The sequence below is a fragment of the Quercus suber genome, unplaced genomic scaffold (genome assembly GCF_002906115.3).
Source record: "Quercus suber isolate HL8 unplaced genomic scaffold, Cork oak 2.0 scaffold_1087, whole genome shotgun sequence".
Lineage (NCBI taxonomy): Eukaryota > Viridiplantae > Streptophyta > Magnoliopsida > Fagales > Fagaceae > Quercus > Quercus suber.
The window spans coordinates 38,741-45,044 of record NW_027070492.1 but is presented as its reverse complement, the minus strand read 5'-3'; positions in this window follow the sequence as shown (position 1 = coordinate 45,044).

Genomic DNA, 6,304 nt, shown 5'->3' with positions numbered 1-6,304 from the left:
CATCTGCTTGAATAGTTGGCCAGTAGTAACCTGCACTGATGACTTTATGGACTAGTGCTTTTGCTCTTGAGTGGTTTCCACATACTCCTTCATGAACTTTCCTCAACACATAATTTGACTCGTCCGGAGCTAAGCACTTTAAGTAGGGCTGAGAGAAGCCTCTTTTTTTATAATACCTCGTCTATAAGGACATACTTGGCAGCTTTGATCCTCAACTTTCTAACCTCGTTCTTGTCCTCCGGAAGCCTTCCATCTTTGAGGTAAACTACTATTGGAGTCATCCGGTTTTCTTCTCCTTTAATTTGTTGTACCTCTGGAAGATCTATACTTGGTATGTACTAAACTTTGTCATACTCGACCATAGCCCCTTCTGCTGAAGCTGCTTTCACCAAAGCATCTGCTTCCATGTTTTCCTCCCTTGGGACTTGAACAAAATCGACTTCTTTAAACTTTTTGACAAGCCGCTTCACCTTACCAAGATACCTTTTCATACGGTCTTCCTTAGCTTCACATATTCCATTCACTTGATTTATGATCAACTAAGAATCTCCTTAGATAACTATGGACTCTGCCCCTAAGAACTTAGCCAATTCCAATCCTTTAAGGAGAGCTTCATATTCAACTTCATTGTTGCTTGTTTGATATTGTAGACGAGCTGCATATTTCAACTTGTCCCCATCAGGGGATTTTAGCACAACTCCAATTCCTCCTTCATATAATGTGGACGAACTATCCACATAGACGACCCACTTTTAAACTTTATCGACCTTGTCTACCTCACTTTTGCTGGGAGTGAACTCCGCAATGAAATCTACCAATACTTGAGTTTTTATCGCACTTCTTGGTTGGTACCTAACATTAAACTCACTAACTTCTATGGCCCATTGGATTAGTCATCCTGCAGTTTCCAATTTGTTCATCACCTTCTTGAATGGATGATCTGTCAAGACGTTGATGACATGAGCCTGAAAGTAATGTCGTAACTTCCTAGAAGCTGTGACCAAAGCAAAGGCTAACTTTTCCAATTTGTACATAGACACTCTTTTCTCTACCTCAGATCATTAGCAATTTCCGCCAATGCCATCGTAAATCCAATTGAGAGAGCAAAGGTATGCGAAACTGCACAATATTCTCAACCATTTCGTGCTCATTTAATAGTTCCTACCTGCACAAGTTTGTCAAGGCTTATTCCGAAGAAGCAAGCCATTAAATAATCAATCATCACATCTTATTCTATGTTGATTCACTGTAGGGTATCTCTTGTCACATTGGTATTATTACGTAATAAAAAATTCTCAGCCATCTTCAACCACGGTGTAGCCCATTCCACAGACTGTGAATCTGGGTTGAAGAAGTCCACCAATCTCTTGCTCTCAACCCAACCCATGAGAAGGAGCTAAGTGCCTAGCAGAGAGCCAAAAGAGAAGGGAGCAACTGCACCAGTGTTAGCCCAGATTCACTATAAGAGTATGACCTTCTTAAAAGAAGAAGAAAGAAAGAAAAAAAAAGGTCGTACAAACTCAAAAAAAAAAAGAAAAAAGTATTGCAAATATATTTGTAAAGTCATTGGCCAAAAAAAGAATATATGTAAAAGGTTTTAAATAATAAATAAAGAGAAAGAGAGAAAAAAAAATTGCTATTAATTAAGTGAATGGGTTGTAAGTCAATTAGTATTTAATACTATTTTTTTAACCATTAGATCAATTAAAAATCTACGGTCTACGAATGGTGTAACTTTTGTCAAGTTACATCAGGTGTAACTTGAACCCATCTCATATATATAAAGTTCAAGTTACACGTAATGTAACTTTAAAGAGTTACACATTTTCTAAACTATTGTATTTAAGTAAATCCAGTGGTAAACAAAATGCACTCATTAATGCTGATATTCTGATAAGGATCTCATTTATTATCCTTATTTATAACATTCCATACCTATCTCTAATCTCAAAAATAAATATATTTTTCTCTCAGCTCTTTCTTATTCACTACACTTTTCTCTCTCCTCCATTGCTCTTCCACCTCCATCTTCATAAGGTTCCACCTCCACAATCCCATAGAATCTGATGAATCAAAAACTCGAACTAATTAAACCTAAGGCTAAAGTAAATAACTTAAAAATTGAAACTAACTTTTTGCAAAGAACAAATGAAGCGCATGCATGCACTGGAAAATATATATTCCTTGTTGAAATTCTTCAGAAGCTTTGTATTCAATTGGTACCCCATCTTGTTGATAGTACAAATTGATTGTTGCTTGAGCTTCCCTCAATTTGAGGACTAGTAAAGAAAATGTCAATGATGACATAGCCATGATCATGCTTTCATAGTGGACATTATATATAACGATTTCAGAATAATGTAGCTGCTTTTTTTTTTTTTTTTCTTCTTTTTCCTCACATATCTTACAACAATCAATAATTTGTCTTTCATTCTTATCAACAATAACAAACAAAAAATAAAAGTGCCATTATTTTTCCTTTTTATGAAAAACTGCTTTGCATTTTATTACTCATGGCATAAAATAAAAAATCACGTCTAAGAGTATACATTATTTACAGTGGGGCCTTTCATACAATCTCTTTATACCCAATGGACTCTAGAAAACGTCGCCAAATATATGAGAACTTATTTTGATTTTTGAGTCTAAAATTAAAATAAAAGAAAAAATTACTATAAATAACAAGTTTAACTAAAGGGAAGTTTAAATGAAGCAATTTGCTTAAAAAGCGAGGTGCGTCATGGTTGAAGGCAATGAGTCCTCATGGTAATTTCCTTCAAGCCCCTGGTGGTTTCTACTAATACTTTTACGCTTTATTGTTTCATTGGAAAACCTTTTATAAAGATAGTTTTTCATATTTTCTAGTGTTTGGTAGCATAAAAAAAAAAAAAAGTCAATAGAAAACTATCTTTAGTCAACGGAAAACTCTTATAAAAATTAGGCTTATTTTCTATAGGTTGTTTTCCAAAAAAAAAAATTTGGAAAACAATTTCTCTCTCACATAGTGCATAACTCTTATAAATATTATCTTCTTCTGACCTAGGAAAAAATATTTTCTTTTGCTCATTCAGCATTTCTCACAATAAACTCTCTCACTTCTTTTCCTCCTTTTGTTTTTTCTCTCTTTTCACACCCACACTATCACCTCCTCTGGCCTCTTCTCTTCCCACAGACTTCTCTCTCTATTTGCCTTTCTTCTCTTTTTTCTCCCTATTTGTTCTCCCCTCTAAACACCATTCTTTAAGGTTTGTATTTTTTTTTCTCCTCACAGATCAGTCAACGGTTTTATAACAATTTTTGGTATATTTATCAAACTATTTGGCCTATGTAGCATTTTGAACTATTTAAAATGGAACTTAAGGTTATAATGGTTATTTTGAATCATGATAAGTATGATTTATATATATTATGAACGTTACTATTTATATACATGAGCAAGATGAGTATTTGAGATCATGAAAATTGGATAGCTAATTTTGATTGTATCTGTAGGGATAAAGGCCCAAAGTCACATATTGGGCCTTGGGTTGCTCCGAGGACCTAGGATGGTTCAAGAAAGGCCAAATAATCCTGGAGGACTCCAATTTGAAAGTGTTACTAGTCAAGAGCAAATGGAAGGTGATTCGAGGAGTAACACCTCCTCGGATGTGACAAACGCGACCAAGATCAGCATCTCCATGATCAAGGTGATCTTCTGGGAAGCTCCAACAATAAAGATGGACATCATTCGCCTACAAAGAACGAGAGGAATTTAAGAATATCTAAAGAAAGGCTACCGCCACCGCATTAAACACACTGCAGCTACTTTTTTGGCCACATTTATGTGGAGAGGACTCCTGAATAGTGTCACCTTGATCACCGCAACTCACAGAGAACCAGAAAGGGTATCTGATGGGACGAGTGCTCGAGTAGTGGGTTGGATGATGGACAAGTAGAGGGACAAGATCACCAGAAAAGAAGTATATAATGTGGGAGACCCCCGAAAGAGAAGGGGAGGAAAAAAAGGGAGAAAAAAATAGGAAAAAGAGCACTGTAGCAATCAGAACTGCATTTGTAATCAGTTTCATCAATCTATATAAAGATTTGCCTCCTCGGCAATACGTTCACATAATCTTACGTACTTTGTTCTTGCATGATTATCTTTTAAACATTTCCTAACCTTTGACAGATTCACTATGGCCTAGTTCTTGGACCCACTCTCTACATTTATTGTACTTGGCTCATTAACCTACAATCCAATACATATTGGGCTTGGGCTGCAAAACGTGCCCTTACAGTATCCGTTGTCAAGATTTTAGTTTGAAAACCAAATTCATTCTTGGTTTTTATTATTCTTATTTATTTATATTGATTACATTAGGTGGGTTTACACAATACACATATTATACATGTTTTAAATTATACAAGAAATGTTATAAAAACTGTGAATATCAAGTACCAGAAAACATTCTCAAGCTCATTTTCAAGGTTGTTATCAAACACCGAAAAATAAGATAATTTTCCAAAAAATACTCTCTGAAAAATGAATCATTTTCCAGAAAATGTTAATGTCGAAATAAACAAAGCATTATATTTGGAAGACTTTTTTTGGATTGACTACTTATAGTTTTTTTTTTTTTTTTTTTTTTTTTTTTAAGTCGTCTCCTCTTTCAGATTTCTAAAACTTCTGACAGGATTTCACAAAATTCAACTCACAGAAGTCTTCTACAACCTTCAACATGCCTAAGCTGAAAAATCCATGTCCAGATGGTTGGCCACGAACTGCCAAAAAAAAAAAACTCCCAACGTCCCGCAGGTTTCTCATTTAAATCTGCACAAATTCGAGAAAGTTTTTACAAAACCGATGACACCACTAGATCCATCGGCCCTCGATCTACAAAACCCAGAAAGATCATCAACCACAGAGCCACCACGCGCTACCACGCGCCGCCATAAGCTCGCGATGACCAACGGCCTAGTCCTTCAAATCTGTGCAAATCTGCCCACAGATTCAGAAAACAGGAACCACCACTAGATCCAACGGCCTTTTCTCGGCAAAACCTGAAAATTTCAGGCCCAAAGAGTGAGGCACGCGCCTCCACGCGCCTCTAGAAGCTCTGACAAACGCTGCTTCAACGAACACGTGCCTCCATCATTTATCACGCGCGGGCACGCGCCGATACTTTTATCCCACGCGCCACGCGCTTCCACGCGCTATATGCTGACACGCGCCTAGTTGTATGACGTCATGCATGACGTCAGCTAACCCGGTTTGAGCCATCTGTACTGGTCTGACCCGTTTAACCCGAACCGACCCGGAAGTCTGACCCGGTTCGAACCAACTGAAAAAAAAATAAAAATAAATAAAATAAAAATAAAAATTTGACCAAGTGGACCTTTGACTTTGACCAAAAGTCAAAATTTTCAAGACGGACCTGTCCCACTCAGTTTTTCGAGTACATTCCGATTTTGGGATCCGTTTCTTCATTCGAAACTTGGAAATTGTGCAAACGACCAATTTCTAAAAAGTTGACTTTTGCGTAAATGTTGACCAAAAAGTCAAAATTTTCAAGACAGGCCTATCCCACTCAGTTTTTCGAGTACATTCCGATTTTGGGATCCGTTTCTTCGTTCGAAGCTCGGAACTTGTGCAAACGTCCAATTTCCAAAAAGTTGACTTTTGCGTAAATGGTGACCAAAAGTCAAAATTTTTAAGATGGACCTATCTTGCTCAATTTTTCGCGTACATTCCAATTTTGGAGTCCGTTCCATCATTTGAGACTCAGAAATCGTACAAATGATTCAATTCCAAGGGAGTTGATTTTTGTGTTGAGGTCTACTCAAAGTCAAGATTTTCAAGCCAGACTTGTCTTGCATAGTTTTTCGTGACTTGAAAATCACTAATCTGACTCACATCTCCGAAGTATTGACAATGTCCAAAACTAAAGCTCTCAATATCAAAATTTGAGATTTATCCATTTAGTTTGGATCCCCTCAAGGTTATTCTCCAAACTTCATCAAGGCTTCCCTTTCAAAAGTACAGATAAACTCTCACAAGTGTGTCTTGAACTCAAAATCACATCGGGTCACCCGTCCAACCTACCACTCCCCTTTCGGTGCCAAACATTCCCACCTACCATTCGGCATCTACCAGTCAAGAATCTACCATTCTCACCAAAAATTTCCATCCGCCATTCTTGACTACTCCATCTACCATTCTTCATCTCTCTGCTATAAATAGAAGGGCTGGATTCACCAAAAACTCATCCAGAAAAACCCTGAGTCATGAAATGAAGATTTGCTTCTTTCAAATTTTCAAGTCCTC